The sequence below is a fragment of the Hyperolius riggenbachi genome, chromosome 10 (assembly GCF_040937935.1).
Source record: "Hyperolius riggenbachi isolate aHypRig1 chromosome 10, aHypRig1.pri, whole genome shotgun sequence".
NCBI classification, from domain to species: Eukaryota; Metazoa; Chordata; class Amphibia; order Anura; family Hyperoliidae; genus Hyperolius; species Hyperolius riggenbachi.
The window spans coordinates 32,362,634-32,387,201 of record NC_090655.1 but is presented as its reverse complement, the minus strand read 5'-3'; the positions used below and the strand labels follow the sequence as shown (position 1 = coordinate 32,387,201).

Genomic DNA, 24,568 nt, shown 5'->3' with positions numbered 1-24,568 from the left:
CAGCAGATTCGATCACTGGGATCAAATCTGCTGTCACATCGTTCCCGCTACACGCTAAATTTCGATCTATTTCGGCCGATCCCGTCGATCGCTCCGTGCGGAAAATTACCGTCGATCGCCCGCGGGTAGGGAGCGCGTCACTAGCAGCGTTCGAGTGCCCGACGAGCGACGCAATAGAGCGGCAATACATTACCTGCTCCGCTGGCGCGACTGCCCCCGGTCACCGCTGCTCCGTCTCCACTCTGGTCTGGTCTCCGGGTCCGGCATGCTTCACTTCCTCCTGCCCAGCAGGAAGTTTAAACAGGGCTCTACTGTTTAAACTTCCTGCCAGGCAGGAGGAAGTGAAGCATGCCGGCCCCGGAGACCAGACCAGAATGGAGACGGAGCAGCGGTGACCGGGGGCAGTCGCGCCGCCGGAGCAGGTAATGTATGCGGAGGGGGGGGGGAGCGGCGGCAGCACCACCACCACCGATTGTGAACGGTTTCAGGCTGAAATCGGTTCACAATCTGTTTGCAGGGATCCATCTGTTGGTCGAATCTGATGGCAAATCGACCAGTGTATGGCTACCTTAACATTGCACTCTTCTCCATTCAATGCTAATCTCATTAATGCTGCCCCCAGATTTATTAGCATTATTGATTTATAAGGTACCATCATACTCTGTGGCATTGTCCAGAGTAAGAGACAAACATAGAGATGTCGCGAACCTCCGATTTTAGGTTCGCGAACCCTGTTCTCGAACCTCCACGAAAGGTTTGGTTCGCGAAAAAGTTCGCGAACCGCAATAGACTTCAATGGGGAGGCGAACTTTGAAAATTTAAAAAAATTCTACCTGCTGGAAAAATGAAATGCTAGGCCAGCTTCAGTTAGTACTGTTGTGGTACAGTGGTTAGGGTGCTTGCCCACTACACAGTGAGACCCGGGTTCAAATCCCAGTCAATGTGAGTTGGCTTTTATGCTACAAATCCTTAAAGGGAACCTAAACGGAGAAGGATATGGATTTTTCCTTTTAAAATAATACCAGTTGCCTGAATCGCCTGCTGATCCTGTGTCTCTAATACTTTTAGCCACAGCCCCTGAACAAGCATGCAGATCAGGTGCTCTGACTGAAGTCAGACTGGATTAGCTGCATGCTTGTTTCAGGGTGTGATTCAGCCACTATTGCTGTCACAAAGATCAGCTGGACTGCCAGGCAACTGGTATTGTTTACAGGAAACATCCATATCACTCTCAGTTAAAGGGGAACTGTAGTGAGAGGTATATGGAGGCTGCCATGTTTATTTCCTTTTAGGAAATACCAGTTGCCTGGCAGCCCTGCTGATCCTCTGCCTCTAATACTATTAGCCATAGCCCCTGAACAAGCATGCAGCAGATCAGGTGTTTCAGACTTTAAAGTCAGATCTGCCAAGACTAGCTGCATGCTTGTTTCTGGTGTTATTTAGATACTACTGCAGAGAAATAGACCAGCAGGGCTGCCAGGCAACTGGTATTGATTAAAAGGAAATAAATATGGCAGCCTCCGTATACCTCTTACTTCAGTTCCCCTTTAAGGTTCCCTTTAAGCAACCTAATGTTTCTATTGCATTGAGCATAAATGGTAAATTTTAGGCCTTCAGTTACTACTGTAGTGGTACAGTGGTTAGGGTGACTTGCCCACTACACAGTGAGATCTGGGTTTGATTCCCAGCCATGGTATGATGTAAACTGGTTTTTGAAATAGTATAATTCCCTGGCAGATGAGACCCTCCTCCCTCCGGTAGGAGGGAATAGGTAGAAGGGTAGAAGGGGAGGAGGGAGGTGGGAGGGGACCCACAAGAGGCTAATTAAAATCTCCCTAGCAGAGTGTGTAGCAGCTGTCCAATAACTAATTAGTGTAGGCAGACAACTGAGTGAAATGGCATAAGGACCTTGCTTGGAGGAGGGAGGGAGGGTGGGCAGGCCTCCAGCAGTGAGAGCAGTGTGTTCGGCAATAATGTGTCTGCTGACAGTGATATGGAGGGTCAAAGTTTTGCTCAATAGAGCATTATGGGGCGAATCGAACTTCCGCAAAAGTTCGCCTGATGCACGCGAACCCCCAAAGTTCTCCTGGAACCGTTCCCGACATCTCTAATAGGTACATGAAAATGCAGACAATGGCATCCAAAATATGTAGATACTGGTGCATAAGACAGAATTAGTAGACATAATAATTACAGTGGCAAATCCAATATAATGAGCAAAATATATAGCAAATTCCAAAACACAGAGTGAGGGAGCCCTGCTTTTGTGAGCTTACTAATCTAAAGGAATAGGGAGGAAACAGGTGCAGTAGTAAACAATATGTAGTATACCTAGAGGCAGTGTGTATTTAGTTCATATTTAGTTACGAGTACAACTTGGCCAGAGGTTAAACAGGGAATGGCCTAAGTATAGCGTGAGCTTGTCGTAAAAAGTGAGTTTTGAGGGAGCTCTTAAAGCGGTATTGTCACCATAAAAAAATCTAATTTCAACAGCAACTGGTCTGAAGCCGCATCTACACGCATCAGCGGCTCGATTGATAAGATCCGACAGGACGGATCTCCGCACCGCCAATTCCCTGCTCGATCCCCGCGAGGGGACAATGGAATCGTGCGGGAGATAAGCGGCACCGGCGGGGACGAGCGGGCACGAGCGGGGAATCGAATGCGGCGCATGCGCGGTGAGCGGGGACGCGGCGGGCACGCGCAAGAGGCCGCCGATCGCCACAACATCTCCCCGTGTAGACGGGGCTTGAGTGTATTAAGTGATAAAGATGCTAATCCTGCATTAAAAACTTGCAAAACTTTTTCTGCGGTTATGATTTGGAGTTATCACATACATTAGGAGCACTGGCCCTAGTGCCAAACAGTGCCAAAGAGTTGAATGCTGGGAGTTCTTTTTATCTATAATATATTCCTCCTCTTCCATTTATTTCCATGACTAGCTGCTTATCAGATACACCCTCTGATCACTTGTGTTTACAAGCAAGGCTGAGGTGACTCAGCGATTGGAGGATAAGATAGTGCACTTCCTAGTATACACCTCAGTGGGAGTGTCTGAAGTCTCTGGGAGGAAAGCAGCTAATGAATACACAATGAGCAAGAGAAGGGAGGGGGGAAAACAAGAGTCAGGGCGGATATGATGTCAGCATTAGCTTGGCAAGATGGCCACTGCCTAGAATAGGATTTTCTGCTTTTCCTTTATAAAATTCACAGGAATCATTATGTGGATAGCACAATACATCTGTTATGTAGGTAGAACTAGTATTTATCTACTTATGTTTTTAATTTCTAGGTTAGCGTGGGTGTCGCTTGCTCTTTAAAGGAAACCAGAGACAAACAGTCTTTATGGGACGGGACCCGGTACAGGAGCTGGAGAAGGCTGAGGACAGTGGCACAGGAGCGATACGTACAGATGGGGCTGGAGGAAGCCCCAGGTATAAATAAAACTTTGACTATTGTTCGTCTCTGGTACACTTTAAAGGATGCATAAATTAAGAAAAAAAAATCAATGCTGATATACAGTGGGATGCGAAAGTTTGGTCAACCTTTGTTAATCGTCATGATTTTCCAGAATAAATCGTTGGTGGTTAGGATAAAAAATGTCAGTTAAATATATCATATAGGAGACACACACTGATATTTGAAAAGTGAAATTAAGTTTATTGGATTTACAGAAAGTGTGCAATAATTGTTTGAATAAAATTAGGCAGGTGCATAAATTTGTCATTTTATTGATTCCAAAACCTTTAGAACTAATTATTGAAACTCAAATTGATTGGCTTGGTAAGCTCAGTGACCCCTGACCTACATACACAGGTTAATCCAATTATTAGAAAGAGTATTTAAGGAGGTCAATTGTAAGTTTCCCTTTTCTTTTAATTTTCTCTGAAGAGTAGAAACATGGGGGAATCAAAACAACTCTTAAATGACCCGAAGCCAAAGATTGTTCACCATCATGGTTTAGGGGAAGGATACAGAAAGTTGTCTCAGAGATTTCAGCTGTCTGTTTCCACAGTTAGGAACATAGTGAGGAAATGGAAGACCAGTAATGAATGGTGAGTCAACCCACAGACCAGCACCAAAGTCCTACAACATCATCTTGCTGCAGATGGAGTCACTGTGCATCGTTCAACCATTCGGGCGCACTGTACACAAGGAGATGCTGTATGCGAGAGTGATGCAGAAGAACCCTTTTCTCCGCCCACAGCACAAACAGAGCCGCTTGAGGTATGCTAAAGAACATTTGGATAAGCCAGCTTCATTTTGGAATAAGGTGCTGTGGAATGATGAAACTAAAATTGAGTTATTTCGGCATAACAAGGGGTGTTATGCATAGAGGAAAAAGACCACAGCATTCCAAGAAAAACACCTGCTATCTAGGATAAAATATGGTGGTGGTTCCATCATGTTGCGGGGCTGTGAGGCCAGTGCAGGGACTGGGAATCTTGTAAAAGTTGAAGGATGCATGGATTCCAATCAGTATCAGCAGATTCTGGAGACCAATATCCAGGAATCAGTGACAAAGCTAAAGCTGCACTTGGGCTGGATCTTTCAACAAGACAACAACCCTAAACACTGCTCAAAATCCACTAAAGCATTCATGCAAAGGAATGAGTACAACGATCGGGAATGGCCATCTCAGTCCCCAGACCTGCATATAATTGAAAATCTGTGGTGTGAGTTAGACAGCTGTCCATGCTCGGAAGCCATCAAACCTGAATGAACTAGAGATGTTTTGTAAAGAGAAATGGTCCAAAATACATGAATCCAGACTCTCATTGGAACCTACAGGAAGCATTTAGAGGCTGTATTTTTCTGCAAAAGAAGGATCTGCTGAATATTGATTTCTTTTCTTTTTTGCGGTGCCCAAATTTACGCACCTGCCTAATTTTGTTTAAACAATTATTGCACACTTTCTGTAAATCCAATAAACTTCATTTCACTTCTCAAATATCACTGTGTGAGTCTCCTATATGATATATTTAACTGACATTTTTTTTATCCTAACAAACTATACAGGAAAATCATGACAAAGGTTGCCCAAACTTTCACATCCCACTGTACTTACCTGGGGCTTCCTCCAGCCCTTTGAAGTCTCTGTGTCCCTTGTCGCAGCTCTGCTGGGAGCCACTGTTCTGCGCTCTACTCCGTAGGCTTCTGCACATGCGCGCGCACACTGCTCAGGCCCGTGCCGACATGGCCAGGAGCGCTGGGCCTGCACAGAACGCTCCCAGCCACGTCAGCACGGTGGGTGCACGCACTTCAAAAGCCACTGACCTGGCCAAGATGGTGCCTGCTATGGAAGGGTCTGCTAAATAGTGGCTGCCAGTGGAGCTATGACAAAAAACACAGCCTTTAAGTGGCTGGAGGAAGCCCCAAGTCATCAGCATTTTTTTTAAATTTACCCTTCGCATCCTTTAAAGATTTCAAAGGTTGGAGAGTGCTAGATGTGTTTTGGAAGGAGATTTCAGAAGAGGGGTGAGGCACGTGAGAAGTGTTGTAAATGTGAATGGAAGGAGGTGATTCTAGAGGATTGGAAATAGTGATTGGGGTGGTATCTGGAAACTAGTGAGGAGATGTGCTTTGTAGGTGGGGTTCGTTAACTACTTGCCGACTGCTCCACACCAAATAGCGTGAGTAGTGCGGCAGCCTCAGAAACGCTCCACGCCGATTGGTGTGAACGGCCGTCTATGGGGCTAGCAGGAGATTGTGCGCAGGCTTCACGCGCATCTCCTGCTTGGAAGGCGGAGCTCCGCTCCGCCTTAAATCTCTCACCTTTGTTAAAAAAAAACGATAATATATGTACGTTTGTTAAAAAAAACGATAATATATGTTTAATCGTTATAATTGTATATTATTGTGAATAACCTTCATTTATCGTTTCTTCATATAATAAAATCTGAAAATATTGTTTAACTATGAAAAAAAGTATGTGTTTATGATAACTGTTGTAAAACATTAGTAAATATTACTAACATTTTACTACAACTAAACCTAACCATATTCTCACACAGAACCCTCCCTCTACCCATCCCTAACCCCTAGACCCCCTGGTGGTGCCTAACCCTAAATCTCCCCTGGTGGTGCCTAACCCTAACCACCCCCCTGGTGGTGCCTAACCCTAACCACTAGCCCTGGTGGTGCCTAACCCTAAAATCTCCCCTGGTGGTGCCTAACCCTAAATCTCCCCTGGTGGTGCCTAACCCTAAAACCCCCCTTAGTGATCGCTTTATTGTGCGGAGAATAATTATTTACAAATAGTGACTGTAAAAAATATATTACAATAAAGCGTACTGATCGCTTTATTTTGTGAATAATAATGTTTTACAAACAGTAAGGGATACAATTTTAAATAATGTTTTAGGCAAATACGATAAATACAGTAAGTGTAATATTTTTGTAAACATTACTCATCACGGGCACATTTTGTAAACTCATATCATCACAAACGCCGTTAGAAAACATAAAAAATCTCCGGGCGCCGTTTGAAAACGTTAATAATCTCTGGTGCCCTTTTTTCCTGTTTGGCGTCAAACAATATTTATTATGGGAGTGAATGGCAGCGCCCTTTTTGTCCACTTGCCTCATGCCAAAGTGGGAGGCGGAGCATCATCTGTGCACGGATTATGCTTCCTCAGTTCAATATGAGCGTCTTTTCGTGGTAGCAGAATAGTGTGGTGCGCTCCACTGCTCTATACCTGATGAAGCGGAATTTAGCTCGCAAAATGCATCGTCTGATGATAAAGTTTAAAACTAAAGTGGATTTCACTTTAACCTTCCTGGCGGTATGATTCCCGTGGCTTTGTGGCCGCGGGAGGGTTTTTTTCACTTTTTTTTTTTTTTTTAGCATGTAGCTAGCCTAGCGCTAGCTACATGCTCCCCCCCTCCCTGCGGCGTCCCCCCGTAGCTTCAGATCGCCGCCGGCGCCGCTTGCCCATAAGGAAATCCCGTTCTGAATGGGATTTCCTTGAGGGCTTCCCCCGTCACCATGGCGACGAACGGACGTCACAGGGAGTCCCAATCCACCCCATAGCGCAGCCTGGCGGCGACTGGCCAGGCTGCGCAAGAGGTATGCGGGGGGGCCCTATATCGCAACGGGCGGCGCCGCATCGGCAGCGGGGATCGCAACAAATACGCAGCTAGCAAAGTGCTAGCTGTGTGTTTGAAAAAAAAATTATGCAAATCGGCCCAGCAGGGCCTGAGGAATCCTCCGCGGCGGCTTACCCCGTGTCCAGCACGGGGTTACCGCTAAGGAGGTTAACCTATTTTGGTTCCTGGATGTAGAAACTACGTCCAGGAACCATGCGCGCTCCCGGCCCGCGGTTCGTTAGCCAGGCAATCAGTGAATTGGGCTATGGTGCCCGATCACGGATTCCTCTCCCCCGCTGAAAAACCGACAGCTTCTCTCGGAAGCTGTCACTTTTTCTGGCTGTTCCCTCCCCGATGCGTCACTCTAAGCGTGTGTTACGCGTAGAGTGACATCATGTAAACAAACTTATGGCCGCCATCTTGTGGCTATAAAGTAAAACTACAACAAAAAGTAAAAAAAATTAAAATCAACACACAATTACATTAAAAAACTATGGTTTACATCCCACTCTCCCAAAAATACCCAAATAAAATGTTTAATATAAAAAAAAAACCAACATTACAATAAAGAAAAAAAAACATGTAAATATTTACCTAAGGGTCTAAACTTTTTAAATATCAAGGTAAAGATGAAATATTTCTATATATTTTTTTTAAACTTGTAAATCGTGATAGATGCAAAACGGAAAAAATGCACCTTTATTTCCAAATAAAATATTGTCGCCATACATTGTGATAGGGACATAATTTTAATGGTGTAATAACCGGGACATATGGGCAAATACAATACGTGAGTTTTAATTATGGAGGCATGTATTATTTTAAAACTAATGGCTGAAAACTGAGAAATAATACATTTTTTCTGTTTTTTCTTATTCTTCCTGTTAAAATGCATTTACAGTAAAGTGGCTCTTAGCAAAATGTACCCCCCAAAGAAAGCCTAATTGGTGGCAGAAAAAACAAGATATAGATCAGTTCATTGTGATAAATAGTGATAAAGTTATAGGCTAATCAATGGGAGGTGAACATTGCTCAAGTGAAAACGACGGAACGCGAATGGGTTAAGGAAAGTTTTACAGGAAGGCAAACAGAACATCGAGTCAGAGTGAGGAGTCTTTCCATGGTTCTATGGAGTCAGTGACACTTGTACTGAGCAGAGGACAATCCAATATCATCAGCGGCGGATCATTTTCTTTATGATGTGAAGTGATCTGTTATCCAGGTCATTGTCATGCATCTACCAGACATCCCATTGCAATTACTGCCATTTTCCTTTCATGATCTGCATCAAAACAAACCATCCTACCAAAGATTAAAGATCCCAATTGTAGCTTCAAAGCCTCCTTGTGTACCAGCGGCCGCTGCAATTTACTGCCTCATCCTGAGGGGGTCATTATACTAAAGACAACCTCTGCTAAGTATGTTTGTGAATAACAACATTCCCTTTTCTTTCTAGAAATATTGTAACCTGGTTAAAGGTAATACATCAAAGTGTACCCACCCCAAACAGAAATGAAAATAATCACAAGAACGTTACACTTGTAACAATAATTACATAGAACGCAATATGGTCTGATAAGAACAGTGGTGTACCTACTGTAGGGCACTTGGAACCTTGTGCTGGTAATTAAGACACCCCCCCACCACCCTTCCAAAAAGAGGAAAGGAGTGAGTGTGGCGTGCTAAGCATGCCACGGCAGAGAATGCGAATAGCCTAGAAACGGCTCTGGTTATGGGTAGTTGCAGGTGGTGGGGATGGGGGGTTAGTGTTAGGTGTAGGCAAGGGGGAGGATAGTGTTAGTGCTAGGTGGTGGGGGTTAGGTAGGGGAGAGGTTAGTTTTAGGAAACAGGTATGTAGCTAGATTAGGGTTAGGCATATGTGGGGGCCCCAGCTGGCGTTAGGTGAAGGTGGCCAGTTCAGTCATAGGTGCTGTGGGGTGAGGGTAGCTCAGTCGGCAATGCAGAGTATTACGAGCGTAAGTCATGCTGTCATTTCTCACCTGCTGCTGCATGCCAGAATCCACCAATGCCTCCTCCTATCACTACTCGGCTCTCCCCCTAGCACCCGGCATGTCTTCCTGCATCATGTGATTACATATATAAGGAAAAAACGGCATATTTATTCAAAAAATAAAACCTTTACAAAAAAACCAAGCATCTGGGGAGAGATCAGACTCCACCAACCGAAAGCTCTGTTGGTGGGGAGAAAAGGGGGGGGGGGGGGGGAATCACTTGTGTGCCGAGTTGGACGGCCATGCAGCAAAGCCTTAAAAAGTGCCCTATTACTAGTGGCCTATTAAGTGAAAAATGGCCTGGTCTTTTAGGGGGGGTTAACACTGCAGTGCTCAAGAGGTTAATGTGTAGGCAGAGTTTCACCATAAAAAAATTCGTAATGCAGCAATCTTTCACCAGAAAATAATCTTAATGTAGGCAGCTTTTCAACAGAAAATAATTGTAATGTGGCAATGTTTCACCAGAACATAATTGTAATGCAGCAATGTTTCACCAGAAAATAACCATAATGTGGCAATGTTTTACTAGAAAATTGTAATGCAGCAATGTTTTACTAGAAAATAACCATAATGTGGCAATCTTTCACCAGAAAATAATTGTAATGCAGCAATGTTTCACCAGAACATAATTGTAATGCAGCAATGTTTCACCAGAAAATAATTGTAATGCAGCAATGTTTCACCAGAACATAATTGTAATGCAGCAATGTTTCACCAGAAAATAACCATAATGTGGCAATCTTTCACCAGAAAATAATTGTAATGCAGCAATGTTTCACCAGAAAAGAATTGTAATGTGGGTAGCGTTTCACCAGAAGATAATGTGCACCTGTAAACAAAAACAAAAAAGAAAAATGTACTCACCTGCAGAAAACTCCTCTCCCGGCGTGCATTCCTTGCTGTACCTCAGATTAATAAATCTTTTCTCCTATTCCCCCCGGTATTTGCACTTTTTAACCCATTAGCAACTCCAATACAGTTATCTCGTTTTAGATAAGTGCACTGCTTTTGTGCTCAGTAAGCAGAACTCGTTCTGCTGTAAATTCTTGGAATGCTCTCTCTACTAGATGAAAATATAGGAACTGAAAGCAGAAGTCTTATTTTGTCTCACACTGCCCCCTAGTGACAAATGGCCATAAATACATATTACAACAGTACTAATTAGAAGCAAGGATATGTAACAAATAAGAATTAGCTGCTAAAGGGTTAAGAGGAAAGCAATATGACAGCCTTCATATCCCAGGAGTCATTTAAGTAGATATTCTTCAAACATTAGTGCCTCTGTAGTCTTCCCCTTGTTTGAAGCAATGTTGGCTAGTGGTGAAATCATTTTTTTTAAGTACCAAAGCGTTCATTTAAAACTGCCTTATTTGTGGTTGTACCATATACCCTGGATCTATGAGCCCCTCCTCCCAGCAGTGCGCCCCTGGACTGCTTTCCAGGTGACATTTAAATGACAGTTCTGGGGGAACTGGTGACAGCAGTCTCCTGTTCCGGAGAGGACGTGTCAGGCTACGTGCTGTATTACAGATAATTCCAGCTATTCTGAAGCAGAAGCAGCAATTATCAGCACAACAAAACAGAGTCTCAGCAGCCGCTGAAAGCAGCTCATTGTCTCTGCGGCTGCATAACCAGTGAAAAGACGGCGGTCGCCAGCCAGGAGATACGGTCACACCAGGCAAACAAACAGCCAGCTACTAAAAATACCCCACAAGCACTGGATACTGTATGTCAATAAGAACTTCATAACTGTCACATGGTTTTTCCGCTACTGACAAACAGACTGCTGCTTCTGAACTACAAATCCCAGCAATGCTCAACAATCAAAATGGGCCCATACACTGGTCAATTTCAGGCATCGGTCGATTTGTGGCTGATTTCTATCGATTTGATCTGACAGGATGGAAAATCTAGGTCGATCTGCTGCTGGCAGCAGATCGATGGCCCATAGAGTAGCATTAGATCAAATGGTCCAATAATGCATTTAGATAGATTTCCAATAGATTTAATTGGAATTTATTGGAAATCTGTTTCTAGTGTGTGGCACACATCAGATAGATTCCAGTCAGATTCAACTTGCCAGCCATATGACAGAAATCTATCTGATGGTCGAATCTGCACAAAATCTATAAGTATATGGGGACCTAAGGAAACATGCCATATTTATTTCCTTCTAAGCAATACCAGTTGCCTGGCAGTCCTGCTGATCTATTTGGCTGCAGTAGTGGCTGAATCACACAAGAAACAAGCATGCAGCTAATTTTTGTCAGATCTGACAATAATGCCAGAAACACCTGATCTGCTGCATGCTTGTTCAGGGCTTACGGCTAAAAGCATTAGAGGCAGAGGATCAGCAGGGCAGCCAGGTAACTGGTATTGCTTATAAGGAAATAAATATGGCAGCCTCCATACCCCTCTCACTTCAGTTGTCCTTTAAGAACAAATGTCAACATTTCGCAGCATTCCCACATTTCAGCAGAAACCTGTGTTTAGCGAGTGACGCGCCTGTACAGCATGGGGGCCACCAAGTGTCAACAGCAGGATCCAGTGTGCTGATAGCAGCCACTGTCAATGGGATGCTAATAAATCCAAGTTGACTAAAATCTTCTGCTAATTTTATGCTGCTAAGAAATAGTCCAATCAAATGCCGCTGCATCCCATTAGTCTATTTTCAAGCTGCCTACAATTGGGTAAAATGAACATAAGTTGCAACTCTGAATCAGTGGCGTAGCAATAGGGGTTACAGAGGTAGCGACCGCATTGGGGCCCCTGGGCTGGAGGGGCCCACCCTCAACCACAGTGCTAGCTCTCTATTGGTCCTGTGCTGGCAATAATCACTTCTATAGATGCTTTGATTGGTAGTGATCATTAACACTCTGTTCCCCATCTTGCACCTCTGACACTGTACATAACAATTGATGCGGCGCACCAAAACCAATCAAGGACAACTACAAAGTGCTTGGGGGGCCCCAATGCCAAATTTGCACTGGGGCCCAGAGTTCCTTGGCTTCGCCACTGCTCTGAATAAATACCATCTCATTGGTCATCCTATCCCTAGCAAACAAAGGGGACCAAAGATGTGGTCTTGGTCCTGTGACCCCACTTAACCTTAGGGCCCATTCACGCTTAAAAGCTCAAAATGGTAGCGCTTCAGTTTTGCACTGTTGATTTTACCGCAATTAGCGCAGTAAAATCACTGTACACTATCGCGATTCAGAGCGATCCCAATCAGCGGTTTTATAAGCACGATATCGCGATCGCTCCTGAATTGCGAGAACATGCTGAAGGCAACACATTTTGTGATTGCCAGTAATCGCGAAATGCCCGCGATCGGCGGGAATCGCGGCAGTGAGATCACTGCTATAGGGTTACAATTGTGCTAGCGCTTAGGTGATTAGTGGGAATCGCCCGATAATCGCCCTAGTGTAAATGGGCCCTTCGCCTGGCTTTGCATTGGGTTCAGTGCTGCGCATAGACTGTCATCGTTCACTGAACGGAACACCTGATCGGGCAGGTCCATTGCCTCAGACAGAAGAGTTACTGACTACTACACAGTGTCCAGAAAACTTGTGTAGGCTGGGACCTTACGTTCTGTCACTGCTACAAACACAGTGGTCACTGGACAGAAGGGACATGACGCAGGTCTGAATAGACACGGTACCACAAAGAATTGGCCTGTGGGTCTGTTGTAGTCCATTCAATGCAACCGATCGTTGTGGCTTGAAGTTTGATGCAAGCCTTATTCCACCTAATATGTAAGGTTACCGGTATATATTTACATGAAAAATGTACCAACCATGGAATGGTACTGTATTCTAGTGTTGGATACAAAACCAATCATTCTATTAGCAATACCACAACTATTATCACCATAAAATATTGTGGCAGAATTAAAAGGATCCGGCTGCTTTTTTTTCCCTGCAGGTTGTCCTGGTTTCTAACAGCTGTAGGAGCTGCCCCCTTTCCTCTGCCGTTATTTATCCAGGGGAAGGTGTGAATGTAATAACGTGTGACTCTCTAAACAGTGTGAAGTACAGTTTACTACCGTATATACTCGCGTATAAGCCACATTTTTCAACGCAAAAAAATGTACTGAAAAGTCACCCCCTCGGCTTATACTTGAGTCACTGTGCACAGTTTGTCAGTGCCGGTCTTCATCTGGGATTCCTTTTACCTGCTTTGTACCACTCATTTTGTTTCATATCCATGACGTCATCCAGTGGCGTCTTGAAATATAGCGAGTAGTACAGAGCAGGTAGGAGGAATCCCCGATGAAGACCATCACTGACAAACTGCTACACGGAGCGTGTGTAAAGCCTAGGGGTCTCAGGTAGCTTTATAATACACACTGTCACAGTAATAGTTGCAGGGAGGACGTGGGCACAGCGAGAAACAAAGGCACCGGGGGTTACAGCCAGCTTAATTACACACACTGCCACTGTATCTCGGGGGACACAGACACAGCGGACAGCAAAGGCATCAGGGGTTACAGGCAGCCTAAGTACAGACACTGCTGCTCTAACTATTGTGGGGGACACAAGCACAGCAGACACCACTATGGGGAGAGGGGCTATCTAACACCTTGGTACACATCTTGCTACAGGGAGGAGGGGCTGCCTCATACTAGGGGACACAACTGCCTAATTAGACTTGGTATGGGGATGCCTCATACTGTAGGGGCACATCTGGCTATTTATACCATGTAGGGCGCTATACTGGGGAGGGGGCTTATATGCGAGTCAATCATTTTTCCCCAGTTTTTTTTAATAGAAGTGGGTACCTCGGCTTATACGCGGGTCAGCTTATACGCAAGTATATACAGTATTTTCCCACCCCCTCCTGCTGATGAAAGCTTTTGTTTGCTTATTGTCCCTGCTAATTACAGCAATCCTTATCTGCCAGCTCTTTCTGCAGACAGAAAGCTGCTGATATAAAGTAATAAAAACCTCTAACAAAACAATTAAATGTAAAAAGTAGAGGTAGAATGTAATTTTTTTTATAAAGAGTCACATAGTTATTATGCAATTTTAATGTAATATTGAGATGCCCTGGGTGCTAAAAATTATGCTTGGTTCACATTAATAGTCAGCTCTGTAGACAAACCAAACATGGCACGCCTCATATCTGTTTACTGGGGGGTTAGTCATGTCACAGCACTCAGTGATTAGCAGTCGTCTATTATCAGGAGTAATTGCAGCATCTGCGTGTGATGAAGCTCTGAAGCAGTTAATGACTTGTGATGACGGATGGGACTGGCAGGGTCAGCAGCGATAAAAGTTTTGCTGTGTGCACATCACCCAGCCTGTGTGTCACCACCAACCCTGAAAATCACCCGCCTCTTAAGCTTGCCTGAAATATTCCCTAGATATGGCAAAACCGGTAGGAGGGCGGATAGCGACAAAAACCTATGTTGCTTGCAGCAACCAATCAGATTTGAGCTGTCATTTTTAATGGAGCAGAGTGGTCTGTACACACAGATAGGCACCCAGTATAACAAGTTAGTACTCTTTACTGAAGAAAAACATGCAAAGATAAATCTTACACCACCATCAGGTAATGCAGCTTACATGCAACAGAGAGGAACACAGAATGAATACAGGAAATCACAATACCATAGAGATCTTCACATCATTCTACAGACAGTGACATCTTGTGTTTTCTTTACTATACTGCATTTTTTCTTATTTGTTTTAGAAATATGATTGAATTTCATTTTTTTTCTACATGAGTGCAGTGAATAGGGGGGTATTTCTTTGATACATTTTTATGAAAACTGAATGTTGTATGGTAGGTTGTCATCGGTCAGATTTTTCAGAGGTTAAAATCAATCAAAAAAAGTTGATTGTAATTTTTGAATTGAAAAGAAATTTAAAAAAATTGTATAGTAGGTGGCGCCCTTTAGGCCTGTTCAATCTCAAATCCAATGTCACTTTATGGAGTTGTCATTTAACTGCTAGCTCTGTGGATTGAAACTCACATACTGCCTTTTGGTGTTGCGTGTGGAGTGGGGTCCTGGGTGGTGGCAGAGCTTGTGGCCTCCGCCTCTCTCGTGCACCAGTGTTTTTTGTTGTTTTTTTTTTTTTGCGATGGTTAATGTTGCTTTTGCAGCTCCTACTGTACAGGTCAGTGGTAGGGAGGGGGGCTTTTGAGAGGGATACCTGCATGTGGTGCCCCCTGCTGGTCACATAATCTACAATTGTGCGTGACTGAGCTCTCTCTCCTGTCTATAGCTGTCTGCCCTAGCTCTTGCTAGATTAAGTATTGCAGACATAGGTGCAAGTATTTATTGGCCGACAAGGCTGTCTGTGGTCCAACTTAAAGACAAAACGTAACCAAGAATTGAACGTCATCCCAATCAGTAGCTGATACCCCTTCCCATGAGAAATCTTTTCCTTTTCACAAACGGATCATCGGGGCTCTGTATGGCTGATATTGTGGTGAAACCCCTCCCACAGTGTGATGTCAGGACCATGGTTCTGACATCACACTGTGGGGAGCTTTGTTGAATTGTGGGAAATAACAGCTGCTTCCAACTGTCAGAAAAGCAAGCAGCTTCTCCTCTCACTGACATCACCTGCCAGCAGTAAAAATGTTACCATGTGATAAATGTCAGAATGTAAATCAGGGAGAGGAAAGATTTTACAATGGGCAAACACTGACAATCATGTATAATTATTGTAAAAATGAAGCTCTTTTGTTCATTATGTTATTTTCACTGGAGTTCCTCTGAGCATCCGCATCTTGTGTTTGGGCTCTGTGGATGCCATCCCCTTCCATTGGCCCCTCAGCCCAGAACCTGCACAAATCGCTTCCTTCCAATGACTCCCTATAGAAACCGTTTTCAGAATAGTTTTGCATACAACAGTGTGGCCAGGGCCGAGCCTGGGCGGGTGCTGCGGGTGCAAGGCACCCAGGCGCCCGTCTGAGAGGTGCCGCCCGGCTGTCGCTCTCCCCCTGTGGCCGCCGCTCGCTCTCTCCCTCCCTCTAGCCACCGGCGCCGCCGCGTCAGACCTCGATCAGGCGGCGACCAGTAGTGCGGGTGCTAGGACCTAGCATGCCGCACTGATATGCGGAAGTGACATCTCTTCCGCATATAGAGCGGGTGCGTCCGGCGCCCTCTTCCTGGTCGGGTCGCCCGCTGATCGAGGTCTGATGCTGCTGCAAGGTGAGGGGGTAGCGGCGGCAGCGGCTAGAGGGGGCCCCTTTCACTCACTAAATGGGGTCCCTTTCACTCACTAAACGGGGTCCCTATACCCCTGGCTCCATATACTGGGCACATATACCCCCTGGCTCCATATACTGGGCACATATACCCCCTGGCTCCATATACTGGGCACATATACACCTGCCTACATATACTAGGGACATATACACCTGCCTACATATACTGGGCACATATACCCCCTGGCTCCATATACTGGGCACATATACCCCCTGGCTCCATATACTGGGCACATATACCCCCTGGCTCCATATACTGGGCACATATACCCCCCTGGCTCCATATACTGGGCACATATACCCCCCTGGCTCCATATACTGGGCACATATACCCCCTGGCTCCATATACTGGACACATATACCCCCTGGCTCCATATACTGGGCACATATACCCCCTGGCTCCATATACTGGGCACATATACCCCCTGGCTCCATATACTGAGCACATATACCCCCTGGCTCCATATACTGAGCACATATACCCCCTGGCTCCATATACTGGGCACATATACACCTGCCTACATATACTGGGCACATATACCCCCTGGCTCCATATACTGGGCACATATACCCCCTGGCTCCATATACTGGGCACATATACCCCCTGGCTACATATACTGGGGACACTGGCTGTTTGTCATTATGTGCATTTACTGGTGAAAAGCGGTCTCTTGTTAAGTGCATTTACTGGTGAAAAGCGGTCTCTTATGTGCATTTACTGGTGAAAAGCGGTCTCTTGTTAAGTGCATTTACTGGTAAAAAGCGGTCTCTTGTTAAGTGCATTTACTGGTGAAAAGCGGTCTCTTATGTGCATTTACTGGTGAAAAGCGGTCTCTTATGTTCATTTACTGGTGAAAAGCGGTCTCTTATGTGCATTTACTGGTGAAAAGCTGTCTGTCATTACGTGCATTTACTGGTGAAACGCTGTCTCTTATGTGCATTTAGTGGGGAAATATTGTCAGTAAAAATCTTTTGTCAGTAAATTTTTAGGTATTTGTCAGTAAAAAACAACGTGAAAGGTTGGCAACACTGACAGGCTGCATGGCGCAACGGAAAATATACAGGCAGCCCACCTCATGCTTAGGCTTGGCGGGGGAGGAGCCGACGACAGCGAGCGAGAGTAGGGGGGCCGCAGGCAGCCATAAATACGCAGTGTGTGACTGCGTTGGGGTATCACATGCATGCGTAAAGAGGTGGAAGGTGTGGGTGTGATTAGGCAGGACATGGGTGTGGTTATGTGGTTGGGCGTGGTTAATTTAACCACTCCTATAGGCGCCAGAGAAAATCTTGCACCCAGGTGCCAGGCACCCCAGGCTCACCCCTGAGTGTGGCGATCAGTTCTCACCGGTGCAGGTATCCTGCCACACGTTGCAGTGAAGGTTATCAGACAATCATGCAGCACATTATTGGTGATATCCGCAGATTCTAGGAAAGAAGGTCTATCTGCCTGAATTTGCAGCTGTTTATTAAACAGCCCCCCCCCCTTCTCTTCCTACCAAAGAGCAGCCCGGGCTATGGCCATGTTTGTACAGCAGATGAATCCCCGCCACACACAGATCAGATTAGTGGCTGCTACAGCCTCCGGCCGTCCCGAATTAAACTGTCATTACCAGGTTCACCTATAAACCACTCAGATACCTACATTGACCAGAGCAGGCATTCTGCCAATCATCACTCATTTACAGGATAACTACCAAAGAGCCAGCCAGGACACCGCAAGCCAGGATAGGATCAGCAAGCCTGTGTCTGTGTGCGGTGGGCAGTACAGTGGTAGGATGATCAGCAAGCCTATGTCTGTGTGGGCGGTGGGCAGTACAGTGATAGGATTAGCAAGCCTGTGTCTGTGTGTGCGGTGGGCAGTACAGTGATAGGATCAGCAAGCCTGTGTCTGTGTGTGCGGTGGGCAGTACAGTGATAGGATCAGCAAGCCTGTGTCTGTGTGTGCGGTGGGCAGTACAGTGGTAGGATCAGCAAGCCTGTGTCTGTGTGTGCGGTGGGCAGTACAGCGATAGGATCAGCAAGCCTGTGTCTGTGTGTGCGGTGGGCAGTACAGTGATAGGATCAGCAAGCCTGTGTCTGTGTGTGCGGTGGGCAGTACAGTGATAGGATCAGCAAGCCTGTGTCTGTGTGTGCGGTGGGCAGTACAGTGATAGGATCAGCAAGCCTGTGTCTGTGTGTGCGGTGGGCAGTACAGTGATAGGATCAGCAAGCCTGTGTCTGTGTGTGCGGTGGGCAGTACAGTCAGTGATAGGATCAGCAAGCCTGTGTCTGTGTGTGCGGTGGGCAGTACAGTGATAGGATCAGCAAGCCTGTGTCTGTGTGTGCGGTGGGCAGTACAGTGATAGGATCAGCAAGCCTGTGTCTGTGTGCGCGGTGGGCAGTACAGTGATAGGATCAGCAAGCCTGTGTCTGTGTGCGCGGTGGGCAGTACAGTGGTAGGATCAGCAAGCCTGTGTCTGTGTGTGCGGTGGGCAGTACAGTGATAGGATCAGCAAGCCTGTGTCTGTGTGTGCGGTGGGCAGTACAGTGATAGGATCAGCAAGCCTGTGTCTGTGTGTGCGGTGGGCAGTACAGTGATAGGATCAGCAAGCCTGTGTCTGTGTGTGCGGTGGGCAGTACAGTGATAGGATCAGCAAGCCTGTGTCTGCGTGTGCGGTGGGCAGTACAGTGATAGGATCAGCAAGCCTGTGTCTGTGTGCGCGGTGGGCAGTACAGTGATAGGATCAGCAAGCCTGTGTCTGTGTGCGCGGTGGGCAGTACAGTGGTAGGATCAGCAAGCCTGTGTCTGTGTGTGCGGTGGGCAGTACAGTGATAGGATCAGCAAGCCTGTGTCTGTGTGCGCGGTGGGAAGTACAGTGATAGGATCAGCAAGCCTGTGTCTGTGTGTGCGGTGGGCAGTACAGTGGTAGGATCAGCAAGCCTGTGTCTGTGTGTGCGGTGGGCAGTACAGTGATAGGATCAGCAAGCCTGTGTCTGTGTGTGCGGTGGGCAGTACAGTGATAGGATCAGCAAGCCTGTGTCTCTGTGCGCGTTGGGAAGTACAGTGATAGGATCAGCAAGCCTGTGTCTGTGTGTGCGGTGGGCAGTACAGTGATAGGATCAGCAAGCCTGTGTCTGTGTGTGCGGTGGGCAGTACAGTGATAGGATCAGCAAGCCTGTGTCTCTGTGCGCGTTGGGAAGTACAGTGATAGGATCAGCAAGCCTGTGTCTGTGTGTGCGGTGGGCAGTACAGTGATAAGTAGGTAGGGCGCTTGCCTTGCAGTACTAGAGTCCTGTGCTCCATTCCCAGAAGCACTCCAATGAAAACCTCGGCGGGAAAACCGGGAACACTGGAAGCCAATCTAGTGTAACAGGTCATCAATAAGGATAGGACAAGGGTACTTAGAAAATGGCGTTACCCCCGGCATTTACTCCGAGCCAGGGATGCCGGCATTGCACTGTATGGAATTTTATATACAAGTAGAACCCTAAAGTGTACACGATATGGGGCCTACCAAAAAAATGATGGATTTTGATAGTGGCCTTACGGTACCTAGACCTTTTTATGTAGGCTAAACCTAAACAGGCTAATAAACTAGCGCTGGTAACTCTGTGTGAAGATCAAATGAAGAATGAGTTGTACTATCTCATTTACCCTCCCCCCTCCCCCCCCCCCCCCCCCCAAAAAAAAAGTGTGATGTTGCATTAAATAAGAGTGAAATGATCCACCAATCATGTGCGCATTATTTTATTTTTTTATGTGCTTTTTTCTGTATGCCAACAACACTTTAAAAGTTAGGACAGGGCAGGCGTATCGGCTTATCACTGTGTCCTCTTTTTAGCAACACCCTTTAAACGTCTGAGAACTGAGGAGGCAACCAATTCCTGTAGTTTTGAAAAGAAATCTTGACCCATTCTTGCTCGGCAGAAAATTTCGGCTGCTTAGCAGTTTAGAGTCTCATTTTGTTGTTTCTTAAAGAGAGTCTGAAGCGAGAATAAATCTCGCTTCAGACCTCATAAATAGCAGGGGCATGTGTGCCCCTGCTAAAACGCCGCTATCCCGCGGCTTAACGGGGGTCCCTGATCCCACAAATCCCCTCCGTAATGCGGGGGAGCGCTTCCTGGTTGGGGCAGGGCTAACCGCCGCAGCCCTGCCCCACGCGCGTCTGTCAGCGCGTATCTCCGCCTCTCCCCCGCCCCTCTCAGTCTTCCTTCACTGAGAGGGGCGAAGGAGAGGCGGCGATGCGCCGCTGATAGACGCGACTGGAGGCAGGGCTGCAGCCGTTAGCCCTGCCTCCAGGAACGACCAACTTTGCGACCAAGTCTTGCGGGGGTGGGTTTGGGGGTGAAGGGACCCCCGTTTAGCCGCAGGATAGCGGCGTTTTAGCAGGGGCACACGTGCCCCTGCTAACTAGGAACTCTGAAGCGAGATTTATTCTCGCTTCAGAGTCTCTTTAACCTCCCTGGCGGTTTGTTAAAATCCGCCAGGGGGCAGCAAATACCTTTTTTTTATTTTTTTTCATGTAGCGAGACAATGTCTCGCTACATGATAGCCGCTGCTGAGCAGCATCCCCCCAGCCCCTCCGATCGCCGCCGGCGAACGGAGATCAAGAGATCCCGTTCAAAGAACGGGATCTCTTGGAGGGCTTCCCCCGTCGCCATGGCGACGGGGCGGGATGACGTCACCGACGTCACCGACGTCATCGACGTCGTGACGTCAAAGGGGAATCCGATCCACCCCACGGCGCTGCCTGGCACTGATTGGCCAGACAGCGCACGGGGTCCATCGGCTGCGGCGACGGGTATAGCGGCGGATCGGCGGGCAGCGGCGGCGATCGGAGGTTACACGCAGCTAGCAAAGTGCTAGCTGCGTGTAACAAAAAAAAAAAATTATGCAAATCGGCCCAGCGGGGCCTGAGCGGTGCCTCCCGGCGGCATAGCCCGAGCTCAGCTCGGGCTTACCGCCAGGGAGGTTAAAGGACAACTGTAGTGAGAGATATATGAAGGCGGCCATATTTACTTCCTTTTAAGCAGTACCAGTTACCTGGCTATCCTTCTGACCCTCTGCCTCTAATGCTGGGTACACACTATGAGATTTTATGGTCGATTTACTGTAAGATCGTTCATTTCCAACATGTCCGATTTGCTTTCCGATCGATTTCCGAGCATTTTCTGATATATTTCCTATTAAAGTTAACAGAAAATCGATCGGTAAATGCTCGGAAATCGATCAGAAAGCAAATCGGACATGTTGGAAATTAACGATCTGACAGTAAATCGACCATAAAAATCTCAGTGTGTACACAGCATAATATTTAGCCATAGACCCTGAACAAGCATGCAGCAGATCAGGTGTGTCTGACATTATTGTCAGACCTGACAAGATTACCTGCATAACGAAGGCTTGTGTACTTTTGCGCTGTCAGTCAGAGTTCCAGGGCACAGACTCCTTTATGATGCAGGTGGTAGATACACGGCTCAGCTCCTTAGATTTGGGTGATGCAGAATACTAATGGAAAGAGGAGCGCTCCATAGTGTATTACCATAAAAAATGCTTTAATACGCAAGGAATAAAATTGTACTTACAAGATGTACAAAAGATATACGCATGTATATCAGATCTGAGGAAGGCGCAGAGCGCCGAAACGCGTAATGACGCTACAGGCACGCCAGGTCTAGGTTTCGCCTACCCCCCAGCGAGACGAGCAACGGTCACATCGGAGCGCGCACTGCTGGCCACAGAAGAGTACGATCTGTCCGCAGGAGGGGAGTTAGCGGATGACCTGCCCGCTTACATGCGTATATCTTTTGTACATCTTGTAAGTACAATTTTATTCCTTGCGTATTAAAGCATTTTTTATGGTAATACACTATGGAGCGCTCCTCTTTCCATTAAGATTACCTGCATGCCTGTTTACACTACTGCAGTCAAATAGATCAGCAGGGCTGGCAGGCAACTGTTACTGCTTAAAAGGAAATAAATATGGCTGCCTCCATATACCTCTCACTACAGTTGTCCTTTAAAGCCTGACAGATTTAGCCTGCAGGCAGGCAGGCGAATTTAGCGAGCGCTGTAATAACAGCGCAGGAGATTTGAGTGCAGCCGGCGCCACCATAGGCCGTAATAGGAATTACAGCTATAGCGGCGCACAGTCAGTAACTGCGTTGTCGTCAGAAGACGGAGGTTACTTTTAAAACACTGTAATTCAGTCGTCAGCAATAGCTGGCAGCCGAATTACATCATTCCCCACCATCCACGTGGACCTGAAGGGTGAATTACCGCCACTGAGACTTGTGCAGCTGCAGGGTAAGCCGTATATCGGCTGCATCTTGCGCTAAAGTCTCCTAGCTGCTATTTTATAGGTACACCAGTTTAGCACCTGATTCTAGTTATAGAGCAATGCTGCTGTAATACATGCAGTTTCTCCCTGAAACAAGTAAGGCCTTACAGTGCTGCAATTCTTCCTCCTGTCCTCTGGCGCTCTACTCCTATGGTGAGATCATCATCATGTGACAAACCGCTATCTCACCCGAGGGATGGAGAGCCCCCCGAGGACCAGAAGAAGACAGGCTGCTAGTGTCCGGTTCTCCGGGGAGGTGAGTTACAAACGCAGCTGGGCTGCTTCTTTATACCTCTCGGCGGTCACCATGGGCCAGGCTCAGGATTACCACCCCAGCATCTTTGTTATCCCCGAGCCTGGCTCAAGGTTACCGCCAAGGAAGATAAGAGGAGGAAATGGGATGGCGATAGGACAAAAAACTGGGGCAAGTGTGCCTCCACCCAGTGCCGGGCCGAGGCAGAGGCAAGGGAGGCTCCAGCCTCAGGGCGCAGTGTATGAGGGAAGCACAACTCACTCAGCTATCATACCCCTATTGTGTTTGAAGCAGAGAGAAATAAGAAAAGGGGATACACTAACTGAAATAACTAGAGATTAATCTCTCTGGCGGTAAGTCCGACCTACGTTCGGCCTAGCCGCCGGAGAGGATCGCATGGCCCCCTGAGGATTTTTTTTAAATAAAATTTGTTTTAAATGCTTAAGCTAGCACTTCGCTAGCTAAATATGCCCCCCAAGTGCCTCTGCTCTCCCCCCCATCACCGCCGTAATACATACCCCCCAGGGATCCCACGATGGCACAGCCTCCCCAATCAGCTCCAGACCTCGCTATGGCAGCGATCGGGACTGCGGATGACATCATGACAATCGCCGTTATAGCGACGAGCGAAGCTTAATGGGAAGCTGCGGCTTTTGCGGGATTGCGGAGGGGTATGTATTGCCGGGGGCAATCGGGGATGGCTAAATGGTGCGGCGGGGCTTGGGGAACATAGCTAGCTAGGTGCTAGCTAACAAATATAAAACACATTTTGCTACAATAAATCCTCCTGGCGGACGCAGCCTCTGAAACTGCGTACCACCAGGGAGGTTAAGGTGTTGGGGGGGTGGGGCCTGGAGCGCCTCTTACCCTAATAATTAGCAATCATTATGTGACGGCTGGGATGGGAGGGATGGAGGGGCGCACTTTGGTGTCTCAGCCTTGGGTGCTGTAGGACCTTTTACCAGCTCTGCCGCCACCTGTCTAATGCTGGGCATACACGACACGTTTATGCGCCAGAATCGAGCCAGTGGCTCGATGCCGGCACGTCACCGCTCGTCTGCGCGGATCGATTCCCGCTCGTCGAATCGATCCCCCGCGTGATCGGACATGTCGGAAATTATCAATCGATAATGCCTAGTACACACCATACAATTTTCTGTTAGATTTTCTGTAATTAGATTATTTTCTGTAAAGTACTGGTAGAGACTGGTCACTATCTCTGGTGCATTGTCTTCTGGTTATCTCCTGCTGCGTAGAACAATGCTTAAATGCTAGGCAGATAGATGGTTAGATAATTTCATGTTGGAAATTATCTAACTGGCAGGTACTGTTAAGCTGGCCATACACTAGGCCGATTACCCGGCGATCGACAGCAGATTCGATCACTGGGATCGAATCTGCTGTCAAATCGTTCACGCTAAACGCAAAATTTCGATCGATTTCATCCCGAAATAGATCGGTCCCGTCGATCGCTCCGTGCGGGAAATTACCGTCGATTGCCCCAGGGTAGGGAGCGCACTGCTAGCGTCGTACGATCGACGCAGGTATACATTACCTGAAGCTGGCTCCAGGCATCTTCTCCGCCAGGGCTGGGCTGAGGCATAGGCTGGAGAGGCTCCAGCCTCAGGGCGCAGTGTAGGAGGGGGCGCAGAATTCATTCAGCTGTCATTCCT

At 46.9% G+C, this 24,568-nt stretch overlaps 1 protein-coding gene across 1 annotated transcript in view; it reads left to right on the top strand.

Moving 5' to 3' along the window:
- Positions 1 to 3,372: 3,372 nt before the first annotated feature.
- SLC18A2 (solute carrier family 18 member A2) overlaps positions 3,373 to 24,568 on the top strand; it is a 105,174-nt gene continuing 83,978 nt past the window's right edge. The window contains exon 1 of the mRNA XM_068255271.1: positions 3,373 to 3,434. The gene's annotated coding sequence lies outside the window, so the exon portion shown is untranslated. The remainder of the gene's footprint in view (positions 3,435 to 24,568) is intronic.